Raw genomic sequence first — 15434 nt, 5'->3', positions numbered from 1 at the left:
GATGATAGGGAGGTTACATCCAGCTGTGATAAATATATCAACTGGTGGGGGAGAAGGAGGGGGGATACGTGCACCGAACATGTCTGCAAGACTGTTGCCAATATCCGTGTGTTTGGTGAATGTTAAGTAGGTGTGTATTAACACAGAGCATATCTGAGGCATGTGGTCCATATGTGTAACATAACTGAAGAAGGCCTTGTGGTCATCCATAGTGTTTGTGTCCATTTCCCTCCCAGAGTAGGCCGTGGCCGTTGTTATGACGGACCATAGGGTAGTACCAGTGCTGACCACAGATGCCTTCCCTTAATGTGAATGTGCTCTGTCCTGCAGTAGCCTCCTGCTATTGTTATACAATCTGCCTCTGTCTGGGGTCCACCGGACAGGATGCCTAACCTTTGTGCATAGGGTCTGGGTTAGAAATGTGTTTGCAAGTTCCATGCAATCTGTGGCATGTCCGTGGTAAGCATTTTCAAAGGGGTCAGCAGTGTGGCTTGTGGCTTCCACTGGCCCAGTGTGCTGCATGGATACCATATCAGTCCCAGCAAGTAAATAACTGTCTAATCACATACATATCAAAGTAGTCTACTGTGCTGGTGGTGGTGGTGGGATATGTATATCCAGGCTGAGTAACTTCTGTCCACATCACAGTAGTGGACGGTGTCCCACATACAGTAACTTGGGATGAACCCCCAGAGTGAGGTTGTGCATTGCACCTGTCAGTGTGTGCTGATCGATGGGGCATGCTACTATGTTGTGTGGAATGTGGCAGGTATTGTTGCACAGGTGTTGGCTGAGCACTGATATCTGGCCATGTACCTGTGTATCCACCACAACACACACACATGCAACATATGGGAGTAGTAGTATATCACTACACATGAGTATCATGTATAGTATGTGTGCCATATATTAGGTTCATAGGTTCATAGGTTCATACTAGGCTATCTGCCCAAGGGCATTTATAAGCCTAGCCCATAGTTATGTGGCTTTCGCCACCCCTTTAGTTTGAATAAAAACTATGCCTATCATTTTTCTGTGCCTCTGTCAAGCAGTGACACTGAAGTAATCCCTGGGGTATATCTGCGATCTCCCATCCATTGGTCAAGATTCCTCTTGAACAAGGCCAGCGAGGTGCTCTGCCTCACATGTACCGGGATTTTGTTCCACAGCATAGGGAGTCTCTGGGTGATGAATCTGTCCCTCCAGCACATTCTATTTATAACCGTGTCAAGGTTTAAGTCTCCCGCCTTGTGGTTCTGAGGGATCTAGATTTTTGAGGTGAAGCATATTCATCAAATCTGGGTTTGACATGGCCTTATATGTCAGGCACAGGTCACCTCTGAGCAAGCGGTATGAGACTGAATAAAGCTGGAGTTCTTTCAGTCGGGCAGCATAAGACATATTTTTGAGACCCTTTATCCTTTTGGTGAGGAACTTTTGGGGCCTTTCAAGCTGCATCAGGTGTCTGGTCAGATACATTCGAACGGGCATTGTACTCAATCATAGGTCTAATGAGTGATGAGTACAGGGGACGATGACCTCCCTTGATCTAGATGTGAATCTTCATGATCAGGTGGGCGATATAGAAGGTTTTCCTAACTACTTTAGCAACATGAGTGTCAAACGAAAGACTACTGTCAACTTGGGTCCCCAGATCCCTGATGACTTTTCTGTGCTCAGTGGATTGTCACCTATATGGTAGCTAGGGGTAACCTTGTTTTTCCGAAGGGTATGACTATGCATTTTTGGCGTTTAACTTCAGGCCATGGCTCTGGCACCAGTTATCCGTTTCTGTGAGGCCCTTCTGGAGGATATCTGTGTCAGATGTGTTTTCGACTATGGCCCAGTTTGCAGTCATCTGCAAACTTTGTCAGCCATAACCCTCCTGTGTTTGCTTGTACTTCAGAAAAGTAGATGCCGAACAAGAGTGGACCCAGGACTGAGCCCTGTGGGACACCACTTGTGACAGGCTTTGAGTCTGACATGGCTCCAGCAACTCTGACCCTGTGGGTTCTGTCGCTTAGCCAGTTTGCAACCCATCTTGTGACGTATGGGTTTACATTCAAGCTGATGAGTTTTTCGATGATACCTGAGTGGGGTATTGTGTCAAGGCCTTTGCCAGGTCGAGGTAGGCTGTATGGACTGCCTTTCCTCATCAATGGCCTTGGTGACTGTCTCGAAAAAGTCAACCAAGTTTAAGAGGCAGGATCTGCCTTTGACAAAGCCAAACTGGGTTGGATCCAAAGTCTGCAAGTTCCCTATGTCTTTATTTATGAGTTCCATTATGATCCTCTCCATGGCTTTGCAGATGAGGCTTGTCAAGCTAATGGGCGGTAATTTCCAGGGTCTGTGGAGGCACCGCCCTTATGAAGTGGGACCACAGTCGCGCCACTCCTTGGGTACGTATCCTGAGGTGAGGCTAAGATTAAACAGCTGTCCTAACTGTGGGTTTAATTCCTCATTGAGTTCATGAAGCACACAGCCGGGACACCATCCGTCCCATGGATGCTGTGTTTTTGCCTTAGTGAGGGCAGTTCTCACCTGGGCGTTGGAGATGTTTGGGGGCTACAATCCTCTGGAATAGATATCTCTCCTTTGGGGAGGGGGAGAAGTTTGCACTGAACCTGTCAGCCAGTATGTTAGCAATGTGTGTAGGTTCAGTAATTTTCACATCATTTTGAACTAATTCTGAGCATATCTGGGAGTTTCCTCCTAGGTTTCTAACATAGCTAAAGAAGGCCTTATGATTGTCTTTAGAGTCCTTGGCGATTTTTCTCTCAAAATTTGCCTTGGATGATTTTATGAGAGCTCTTAGTTTTTACTTATAATGATCAAAGGTGTCTTACCTTTCAAGGATTTTGCTCTATCTTGTAGTAGCTTCCTCCTTTTGTTGTAGAGCTTGTTTATGGCTGGGGTCCACCAGACTGGACGCTTGCCTTTGGTACAGAGAGTCTTAGTTTTGTTTGGGATTGCCTGATCCATGCAGTCCTGTAGGTGCTGGTAGAAGGCATTTGTAAGTGATTCAGCGGTTTGAGTAATGTTTACCACTGGCTCAGGGGCCTTAAAGGAGACCACACTAGTTTTAGAAGTGTGAAATCGGCTTTGAGAAGTTTTTCACTGTGGTCTTTTTGTTTCAGGTGGGGCGGGATGAGGACCTCCAGCGAGATTAGTTTATGATCTGATCTCACCAGTGAGGGTATACTTCGGTGTTGAACATTTTGATCCCATGTTCGTGATGATGAGATCAAGTATGTTTTCACCTCTTGTGGGGATGGTGACTAGTTGTTCCATGGCATTTGAGTTTATGAACTCCAGGAATCTTTGGGTTAGAGTGTTCGGGCTTGAGTAGTGTTCCCAGTCTATATTAGGGTAGTTGAAGTCACCTAGTATGATGGTGTTTGGAGATACATTTATCCTCCAATGTTTTCAGGAAGGCCATGTGAGGTTCCAGAGTTTGAGAGGGTGGCCTGTAACATGCTACAAATTGCAGAGCAGTCTTGCCTATGGTTAATTGCACCTGGATGGTCTCCGATGCATCGTGCGTTGCCACCAACCTTGAGGTGTGGGTGTCCTTTATGAATATGGACACCCTCCTTTCTTGGTGTTGTCCGGATTTTGGGGCGGAACGTATGATATGAGGTGAAACCTGTTAGTGCTGGGGTGCTCTCAGGAGCCTTGAACCAGGTTTCTGTCACAGCACAGACATCGATGTTCTCCATATTGAGAAGGGCCTCGAGTGCGTGCATCTTGAGATTGAGACTTCTGGCATTGAGCAGCATTACCCTTAGTTTTTTCCTTTTGGTGTTCTAGGGTGGTAGGTTTAGAATTTGAGCCTTGCCTAAAAAGGCACTATGGGGTGGCAAGAGCCTTTGCCAATATCCGAAGCCCAGGGTGACAGGTGCAAGCCGTCCCTGGCAGCGTGGCTTGTCCAGCATGTCATCCCAGGCAGACAGACATTGGATCCCCTTTGAATGACACCAGAATTTAAGCCAATTATTAAAGCTGATCATCTTATCACTGTATTGTGGCATCATTCTAGGTGAAGGTAGGATACTGCTCAAGGTCAGGGTCATACCTGCCTGGGCTACATAATCAGAGAGCTCCTCGACGTCCCTTTTCATGTAGTCCAAGGAGGTACGTCTCAGGTCGTTGACACCAGCGTGGACAATGACTGAGTCGTACTTGTACGTTGCAGAGGCATCTCAGCATACAGACACTTGAAATTTTCCTCCCGCCATTGAAAGCATCCTGTCAGCTAAGAGGCCACCTTCAATCACATGAATGCAGTCTCCATACTCTTTGGTACTGCAGGAATGGATTAACAGTTCAGTACCAGTACTTGTACGTTGGTCTGCTGATATCCTGTTTGTATTCTCTTCCAGGGAGATGGCACGACAGCGTAACCCCGCCTACTCTGTGGCAGAAGATGAGGAGATCCACCAGAGCCTGGTGCGGGAGTATGACATCCTGTTTTCCCGCACCAGTCAGAATCAGCAGGAGAGGGCCGCACTGTGGCAAGACCTTGTCCGTAGGGTAAATGATATTGGCACACATAACAGGACATATGAGCAGGTACGACATCACTGCAGTGATTTAATCCGAAGTGTCCGGCAGCGTGCATCAGATATCCACAGGCAACAGGTCGCCACAGGAGGTGGGGTGGCCACACATCCCCCTCACCAGACTGGAGGGCTACTCCTAAGTGTTGTGGCTCCAGTCCCGGAACACCAACAGCAGTACACCTGCATTATGATGGAGGCTGGTTCCACACAGCAGCACGACATGGAGCATGCAGGTAATATGCCATATGTGCACTTGACTGTTCTGTACACTGTATCATATGCAATATCAATGGCACAGTTGTACCCACTGACATTAATCTCATCATTTCTGCAGGTCCCTCCAGGGTTACAGCAAGACAGGCCATCCATGCTGGTGAGTGTGTTTAACATAACCTATAATAGTCCTGATAATGCTAGTAACAGTAGTGTAACTCAGTAGTGCTCTGTGTGTATACTGCGGGGTGTGCATCTGTGCATGTGTGCAGGTGTGCCTGTACCCATGTGTGCATGTGTGCATGTGTGCATGTGTGCAGGTGTGCCTGTGTCCACGTGTGCATCTGTGCATGTGTGCCTGTGTCCACGTGTGCATGTGTGCATGTGTGCATGTGTGCCTGTGTCCACGTGTGCATGTGTGCATGTGTGCATGTGTACACGTGAACACGTGTGCATGTGTGCATGTGTGCATGTGCCCATGTGTGCATGTGACCACGTGTGCATGTGTGCATGTGTGCATGTGTGCATGTGTCCACGTGTGCATGTGTGCATGTGTCCACATGTGCATGTGTCCACGTGTGCATGTGTGCCTGTGTGCATGTGTCCACGTGTGCATGTCTGCATGTGTGCATGTGTGCCTGTGTCCATGTGTGCATGTGGGCATGTGTCCATGTGTGCATGTGTGCATGTGTGTATAAGTGCATCACTGGTAACAATGTCTGGAGACTGTAAACTGTGTTTCCTGTCTTCCTCCCACAGGTTCTGGGGCTGCTCTGGTGACCTGCAGCAGGGAACCTGAATCCTGTGCCACGGCTACTGGTAATGATGATATTTGTGTAATGGTACAGGAAGGTGTGTCAGGGTCTGCCATTGGTCAGCCAATTGACAGTACACAGCTGTCAACCCCATCATTGCGCACAGTCATCCTGCCTGTACATCCTTTGTCACCATTGTCCCTAGGTGATGGACAGGATACAGTGGGCATAGACCAGGGTAATGTGGTATCTGTGGCACATGCGTCCCCACACAGCAGCCATGGGCAGGTCCTCCGATGGTACCACACAGACAGTTGCCCATGGGTTCTTGTGGGAGCATCCGTGGGCATACTGCCTCTGGCCGACGTGCCCAAAGAGGTCTGTCAACCTCAGCTATGTTTCGGACTGTCATGCAGGCACAGTCACATATGGAAAGGTACACCAGACAGGGTCTGAGGGAGCTGAGAGCATGTCACACAGCCATGACAGACAGTATGCGTGACATTGCGGATGCTATCCATAACTTCACCGATGTCATAGACAGATGTTGTGGGGACATATTACAGCAGTTCCACAACCAGATGTCCATGAGCCAGGGCAATGGTGGGCGTTTGCGGCGTCGACGTGGCCGTATGCCGGCAGCAGCAGCAGCTGGCAGTCGGCGCAGATGACAACAGGCTCAGCGACGCCCCATAGTGCCAGCAGCAGCCCCAGCAATGCTGGGTCTGTGCTGTCATCGGAACACCCCAGGAGACCACGTGCACGTAGCTCTGGACAGTCCCAACAGGGACTTGTGTCCAGTCAACACACTCCCGCTTCTGATGACAGTACCCAGTCTGGCTTTGTACTGGATATGGTCCGTAGCACCCCTGCCAGGCACAGGTACCGTGTCCGTGCACACAGACACTGATCTGTATGGCCTGCCAGGTGCAGTCTGTGGCTGTCCACAAACCCCTGTATATGGCAGCCATGAGGTGGAACTGTGTGCGTGCATACACACATGCGAAATGTTAACACCTAGGGCAACCACATACACGCACACACTGCACCAACACTGCCCCACCCTGTACTGCTGCCCCTCACCAACACACATATGCACACATGTCAATTGGTGGTATCAGTGGCTGACTCAGGCATACCTAATCCACACCCTGTGCATATGATGACACTGTGCCACCTCCTGCAATCTCCAACATCATTGCGGGAACAGGTAAACATGTTGCTGATGCACAGGGTGACTACATAGAGGTGTATTAGTAATATCATGTTGGTAACAGTACAGTGTGCTGCTATGACTGTGTGTTTATCCCAGCATGCCTGCTGCAGTAACTGTATGAATGTCCTGAATTGTTATCTGCACCCATAGTACATAACAAAGTATAACAGCTGCACATAATTGCATGCCGGTGGTAAGGTTGTCAACAGATAGCCGCATACATGTGTAGCACAGGGGGAAAGCTAACACAAGTAGTGATATGCAATGGTGGACATGTACAGTAATGGTGTCAAGTTGCCCACAACAACTATGCCATGTGGATGTTGGCGCATGTAGATATGTGTGCAGTACCAATGTAATCCAAATCACAAATGAGTATGACATAATATCAGTTCTACCATGGGCATCTGCGATGCGTATTCCTGGGTACATGTTGATAGTGCCTACATATTTGCATTGTTACTTACTGTTATTGTTACCCCTTCTTTGTTGTATAATGCACTACTTCCAGCCCTGTTTACTGTAGCTATGTTTGCATGCATGTTCGCTTGGGGTTCCCTGGAACACTGCTTACACCTGCAATGCAGAGTTACAGTGCTTCTGTAGACTTCTAGTGACATCTGCATAGTGTACGATACGTATGTCAACTTTACACATGACAGAACATCACTGTCTGTCCTGTACGCATGTACGTTGCCTGTGACACATTGCACACGTCTTACCTGGCATCTACCCACGTGTGCAGTCATATATGTCAGTGCTATGAAACAGTAGCGGTACACCCACACATACACACCTTCAGTATGTTGTTCCCCATTGGCCCTATGTGTTAGTACTCATCATGGCATTCACACTACTAGGGTAGCATGTGCAAAGGTAAGCTGTGAATCGCCTCTATGGTCCAGTTGTGGTTTATGTGTGTCATGTGTCATTGTCACAGCTGCCACATGTATGCAGTCAGCCATCACCCTTGGCCAGGAACGTACAACACATGTGTGGGATGCCACCACACAGCCAATCTGGGGACTGGTCTCTCTGAACCCAGTAATGCCATACCCTGTCAGGTGGCATGTCATATATACTACATCCTGGACAAACATCAACCCCAATCCCTGCTGCTACTATTGATAATACCCCTGAAGATGTTCCTGATAGTGTTGACCAGTTCTTTACTGAGACATTATAGGCCCTAGCTAGCCATCTACCTCCTAGCTCCCCTGGTCCTGAAAGTAGCACCCCTAAAAAACTACTTGCGTCCAGCTGCCAACCAGTCGCCACTTCACTTCTCCGTACCTTGATTGAAACAGTGAAACCCACTACACTTTCTGCTGATCAACCCCCTGCCGAGTACCTATCAAAACCAGATGATGCTATTGCTTACCCCGTCTCAAAGGTAATCAAAGGAACCATGTTAGAATCTAACTTTCCCACCATCTGGAAAATGTCATATGTAATCCCACTTCACAAAGGAGGCAGCTCTACTGAAGTCTCCAACTATAGGCCAATAGCTATACTCTCTCCACTTGCAAAGATTATGGAAACTTTCGTCATAGACAAGTCATGCACCACCTAATCCAAACTTGCATTATGGCAGACACTCAGCATGGCTTACGTCCTCATCACAGCACTACTTCAGGCCTCCTAGCCTTTACTAACACCATAAGCCATACTTGCAACAATACTTATATATCCGCAGCCCTCCTTTTGGATATTTCAAAGGCATACGATATGGTTGATCACCAACTTGTACTTCACACCCTGCAAAGACTGTCTAGATACTGGAGCCTTCCAATGGTTTCAATCCTACCTGCATGGTCGACAGCAGGCTGGCCTCTGGCAGAACAAACTCTCTAACCTTCTACCTAACACCCTCAGAGTACCACAAGGCTCTGTACTAGGGCCCTTGCTGTTCTCCATCTTCATTAATGACCTTTATACTGTCATCCCAAAAGTCAGCTGTATCCAATATGCTGAAGACTCTACTCTGATCTGCTCAGCCACATCTCCAGTAGAGTTATGGTCAGCTACCCAGACCACCTTTAATACAATAGAAAACTGGCTTTCTGAACATCATCTGATCCAAGATCCCAAATAAACTAAACTGCTGTTATTTCACCAACACGTAGGTCTACCACTTTCACCGTTACCATGACATCAACTGATGGCACAATAATCTCCCCTGACCCATCTCCGAAACTATTAGGTGTCATCATAGACAATAATCTCAAATGTGACCTACATGTTAACCAGAGTATCACAGCCATCAATAGAAAACTAGGGTCACTTTACAGAATTAAAGCCTTCCTAGCCCCTCCAGCTAAAGGTGCCATAGCTCGCTCACACCTTGTTTCAACCCTTCTGTATGCATCCCCTCTACTCTCGAATATGAACAAGACTGTCCTTAACAAACACTCAATTTGCTACAACCACATTGCCAGGTTTGCCACTGGGCTGCCTTTTAGGACACATCATTGCATCAATCTAAATTAGCTTAGTTGGCTTGCAATACCCAGCCTAATACAGTATAACTAACTGATTATGGCCTATAAAATCCTCTATAATCCAGACAATACTCCTGCACTTCAAATAACAATCCTAGACCGCTTCGATCCTCTAACAAATTACTACTTCAGACTAGCAGGTTTAATAACACAGCCGGTGATTCTCTCTTTGCAAACCCTGTAAGTAGATCCTGGAACTCACTTCCAGCTGATATTACCCTACTGTCCACCTTAGGTCAATTTAACAGTAGACTCAAACAACATTTGTCACTTAACTGGCTATGTCAATGTATCAAGCCTGGCTAACTCGAATGTGTAGAATCTGTGTACCACTTTACTGTGTAATTTTAATTTAATCCTGATGTGCTCAGGACTAACATTAACCTGTGGAACATGTTTGACTTGCTTACTTATGTAATCTCTGTAAATAATTTGTTTGTAATATGTAATGCTAGTATCATGTAATGCTGTATCTGCTACCCTCATAGCTTGTCTCCACGGGCCTCCCCTGGAAATGGACATGCATCCAGTCAGACTATCCCAGTCAACAAATGTAGGATAAATAAATAAATCAATAAAATATATTACAGTGACTACAATACAAGTCAGACATTGACACGCACTGTCAGCATGCTGAACACACTGGGGCATACGTGGGGACTCAGAATAGCAGCCTGCCTGGGCATCACACACCTCCGCAGCTGGCACACAGGCATATGTTCCGTTGGAACAGAGCACATGCCACACATGGCACGCACATCCCCTGTGCCACACACTCACAGCCTGTAGGGCTACACAACACACCTGCTACAGACGTGTCAGGTACCTGTCTTGTGTGCTGCACTGGGGTCCCGCTCAACAGGCTGTATCTGGTGAAGGTCACAGTGATATGCCTCAGGGGCACTATGGTCCACCACAGCACACATGCATACAGGTCAGTCAGAGGCATGGACAGATATGACTCACTCATTGACCATGCCAGTATGGCTGCCTGAGACATACCTCCTTGGACTACATGATAGGGAACATAGAATAGATCTCTCAGCATGTGGCACAGGCCAGTATGAGCCTGATGTTGGTTGCCAACATACCCTCAACAGGTATTCTACCACTATATGTGGGAAGGGTGTTGTATGTCTACATTATGCTCAGTCTCCACTGTCATTCATAGGGTATCCACTGGCTGTCAACGTGTGCTTACATGCTAGGGAAGCCACAATGATGTGCAAGGGTCATCTTGCACGTGACACCCATGGCCCGATGTATAATGGCAAAGCTCCTTGGTACACACATACTGCCTTATGCTGCAGGACATGGTTTACATAGCGACCTCCATGGGTATCACATAGGTTAGGACACTAACAGTGCTGCTACACAACAACAGCAGTGTACATCGGACGATGCATGCACCAGACACTGCCCTCAGCACGGTGAACTGCAATGTCTGTGCAGTACCAGATTCATGATTCATGGCTCACAGGTGTTACCCATCACTGACAGGTTATGCCCCATACCATGCCTGTCATCCCCTACACATGTAACACACATGGATAGGGGGGTGGTATCCCAAGGTAACACAGATACACACACCTCCAGGTTGTAGGCACAGCACAAACCATCAGGGCCTACTCATGTGCAGCTAACAGTGTGTCGGACTGCCATCTGGTTCATAGCCTGGCACACACAACCCTCCCATACACAGGAAGACCACCTATCCTCCATAACAACACTGGCAATATGACAGTCTCAAGAACTGTGTTTATATGGCTGGACTGCATCCAGCCAAACATTGTGGGTGAGCATTACTGTAGCTACAACACACTAGTTGAAGGGTTCACAGCATGTGGTCACCGAATTGCAGTGGAATGACATGTTACCACTACCACAACAGGTGGGAATATGCAGCACCTGTACATCGACTACATGTACACTATATGGCCCAGACCAGATGTGTATCCCCTGCTGTAGGTCTTTCACCATAGACACCCACACTGTATAGAGACATTCCACGTGCGGACCCTGCACAGTAAGACACAGTCATATTGGTATACATTGCAAATACCATTTATCCACTCGAAGCATGTGTCAGACATGGTAACTACTGCAGGTCACAGGTATTTATGTGTATGTGTCACACACATACATCATGTGTGCAATGCCATTGCTGGTTTAGGCAATATCATGCATTGTTATGTACAAACACACACACAAGGTCATACTGTGTGACACAACCACACGTGACAGTTGTGGGTTACCAAAACATACCACAAAAACAGAAGCAAGTGTTGGAAAACAAAACCAAATACACCAAACCAACACCAGAAGGAGAGGAATTGCCAATAAATATCCAAAGGTGCTCGGATGCTCGTAAAACTAAGATTTATTATTTCAGTTAATGCAAGTAGAACACTGTGATACCCGTTTTCGTTACCAAAGTAACTTCATCAGACAAGTTGACCAGCTGATTGAACTCCTTAAATATAGGTATCAATTAACAAGCTTAATGAATAATTAAAACTTAAAGAAACCACAATTAAAATTCTGTTTCACGATAAAAACATACATATACTAAAAAACTGTTTGTGCTGTTAACTATTCAAATACAAAATAAAACAGTATTTTCAAAAGTTATAAAATACAATTTTCTCTAACAAATTCAAGAAACTGAAATACTACCATAAAACCTCACAGCCTATATTTTAATGGCTTTCAATTTTAATATTGGTTTAATGGATATATAGTCATTAAGTCCAGGTTCCTTGCTTGCCTCCAGATTAATTTGCCAGTTTGTCTCCCTCTGTTCTAATATGGTCTGCCACGGCCCGCCCCTAGAGTCCAGCTGAACACTATCCAAGACAAAAAATAAAAATTTTGCTTTGGGACATGTAAATGTGTGTTTATACAAGGCATTGGTGGTGTTCCCTTTTTGTATATCGTAGTTATGCTCATATATTCTACGTTTCAAGGAACGCTCGGTCTTGCCCACATAATATGCCGGGCATAAGTTGCACTTAGCCAAATACACTACTCTTTGGCTATTACAATTGTAAAATGCTTTAGCTCTAATAATTCTATTTTTGGCTGCTAAAAACACTTCCTCAGAGTGTGCAATGTACGAACACTGGGCACAAGACCCACATTTGTAGGTACCCTTTCGTGGTCTAGAGGAATATTGCCAAAAGGGCCCCTTTTCTAAGATGTTTTTAATGCTGTTCCCCTTACGGAAGACCGACTTCATTTCCTTGCCTTGCAAATTACCCAAGTCAGTAACCTCAGTGAAAGTTTCCCATTCTCTACTAATTATGTCTCTTATTTTACAAGAATTGGAACTATATTGTGTTACAAAGGCCTTAATATACTCTGACTGGGGTGTCTGTGGAGTCTGAATGTTATCCCCACGTTTTAATCCCAAAATAGGTCTGAACCTACCCATTCTTTCTTTTTTAACCTGTTCACAAATGTTGCATACCAAGTCCTTAGGATACCCTCTGTCTTGGAATAAATGACTAAGATTCTCACACTCATCCAAAAACTCCTGTTCATTTGATGTCATTCTGGAGATTCTAACAAACTGGCCCTTGACGATCCCCCTCTTTTGATGTACTGGATGTGAACTGTCGTAATGTATATAACTATTGGAGAACGTCGGCTTTCTGTATACTGAGGATTCAAATTGATGGTCACTGTTAATACTGAGCATGACATCCAGATATTCCACCCTGTCCACAGTCACTTTGTATGTGAATGTAAGAAAATTAGTAGTACTGGTCAGGTATTCCATAAAGTCTATAATAAGGCTGTCAGGTCCTGTCCAAAAAATACAAATATCATCAAGGAACCTGTAATATGCAACCCAATGTTTGCTAAAAGGACTGTTGAACACGTACTTGCTTTCCCAAATGGACAATATTATGTCCGCATAAGTCGGAGTGCAGTTTGCTCCCATGGCCACTCCGGAAATCTGTTTATAGAATTCCCCTGAGAAGTAAATGAAATTATTATACAAAACCAGTTCCATGAGCTGCAAAATGACAAAATTGTCATTATTATTGGATGCTGGATTGGATGCAAGAGCGTCCTCTAGCCATGATAATCCTGTTACATGTGGTATAACAGAAAAAAGATCCACAATATCAATTGTCAAAAACTTAAGGGTAGGACTCCAGAGTTCAGGAGTAATCTGCCTTAGAAATTCCCATGAATCTTTCAGCATGTGGGTAGCTTTGGGCCATAACCCTTTGAGTTTATAATCCAAGTATTTGGAAAGCGGGGAAATTTTAGAACCTTGTGCTGCTACTATTGGCCTCATGGGTGGATCCTGTATATTCTTGTGTACTTTGGGTACACCGAATATAGAGGGCACCCTGGGTTGAGGATTGTCCAAAAAAACATAAGTACCATAATCAATGGCTTTCTGGTCCAGTAAATCTTTGATGGCCAGGTCTATCCTCTGATAGGCTATGTTGATTTCATTGAGGGAAACCGGGCAATACCTAGTCTCATTCTTTAAAATGATGTTCATCTTGCCCTCATAAATAAGCTGGTCCATAATCACTGTTCCTCCCCCTTTATCAGGTTCCATGACCCTGATGTTTGTATTTTGTTGTAAAGCATATAACAAGTTATGTTCAGAGGCAGTAAGATTAGGAATATATCTAACCCGTTCACAGTGACTCCTGACTTGTTGTTCTATCCTGTGCTCAAGATTTTTAAGTTGTGGATGCAAAGGGGGATTGTATGAACTACTTCTGTGTGGTTCAACACTCAGAGTAAATTCCCCTTGACCCATAAGATGCTCAAGATTCAATTTCCTAATAAAAAGTTTAATATCAATGATAACTTGAGTCATACAACTACTCCTGCTAGGTACATATTTAAAACCTTTTGTGAAGAGTGTAAAATAAGTATCATTGATATTTAAGGAACTGTAATTATAGATGGTATATCCTCCCTGTTGACATATATGGTCTGCATAGTTACTATCATTGAAACTGAGTTCAGTATTATTTATTCCCAAAACTGGACCTGCCCAGGATGATGGTACCCGTTGTTCCTCAACTTCTCTCTGTATTGGTGGCCCTGGGGGGAAAAAAGACTGTTCATTGTGTGTTTTGCACTGATTTCTTATTCTTTCTGATCTCCTAGGGAGCGGGTCTAGTCCCTGCATCTGGCCTATCTCTTGTTCATTGTTGTAAGAAATATCCCCTGTATGTTGCACTGGCTGTATTTTAGTATATCTTCTGTCAGTACTGGAGTAAGGTATAGGATAAGGACACCCTTCCTCATATTCCCTAATATCCCTTTGTAACTTCTTATATTTTCTCTGTAAAATTACAGTACATTTGCTGTCCACTTCCTTCCTGATTTGATGATACTTTTTATTTTCAAGTTCAACTTCAAATAACAGGTCAGAAATAACAACATTATTGTGCTTGATAATGTCCTGGTCTAAAATCACAATTTCAGATTCATTTCTTTTAACTATGGCACGTACGATATCTAAACCACACTTGTCAAAAGCTGAAATCAAGTCCGAGTGAAAATCACTACCAGCGATAACATTGCTGGGATATTTACAGACCCGCAGGCCTTTAGGCACAATGTTTTTATTGAGACATTCATTGAGGTACATGTTATCCAGTTTCAAACTGCAGTACCTGTACAATGAAGTCTCAAGTGCAGCCATCGACTCCCGAAAGCATAAGCTATTGTCAGTCCTGGTATTCGCCCGTCCTGGTTGCTGAAAAGTAGGAATTTCCTGGTACCATTCCTGAAATGAAGAAGGTGGTGTATTATCTCACCCAGCAGCTACGTCGGAACACCGGGGACTCACGCTACCATCCTGTAAGATATGTGGAGTATTGTTAAAGTCCGTTGCCATAATAGGGCAACCTCTACCGTTGAAAGAAGGCATAACTGGACCCAAATAGTTGTTACAATGGCTAGCAGATAGTCCGGTTTCATTGTTTGAAACCTGGCAAGGTTTAGAAAGCAACTGTTGAATACCTTGCCCTAAAGGCAAAAGAAGGTCTAAAAGTTGGCTGAGCTGCCCAGTCAACTTACGAATTTCCCCAACTTCAGATCGTAGACTGGGTTCCTGGATATCGGCAGATACACTCTCCCCCGAAGCTTCCATGACAAAAACCAACCACAGAAACAGAAGCAAGTGTTGGAAAACAAAACCAAA

The sequence above is a fragment of the Protopterus annectens genome, chromosome 15.part0 (assembly GCF_019279795.1).
Source record: "Protopterus annectens isolate FY-2018-M chromosome 15.part0, PAN1.0, whole genome shotgun sequence".
Lineage (NCBI taxonomy): Eukaryota > Metazoa > Chordata > Ceratodontiformes > Protopteridae > Protopterus > Protopterus annectens.
This window is presented reverse-complemented; position numbering follows the sequence as displayed.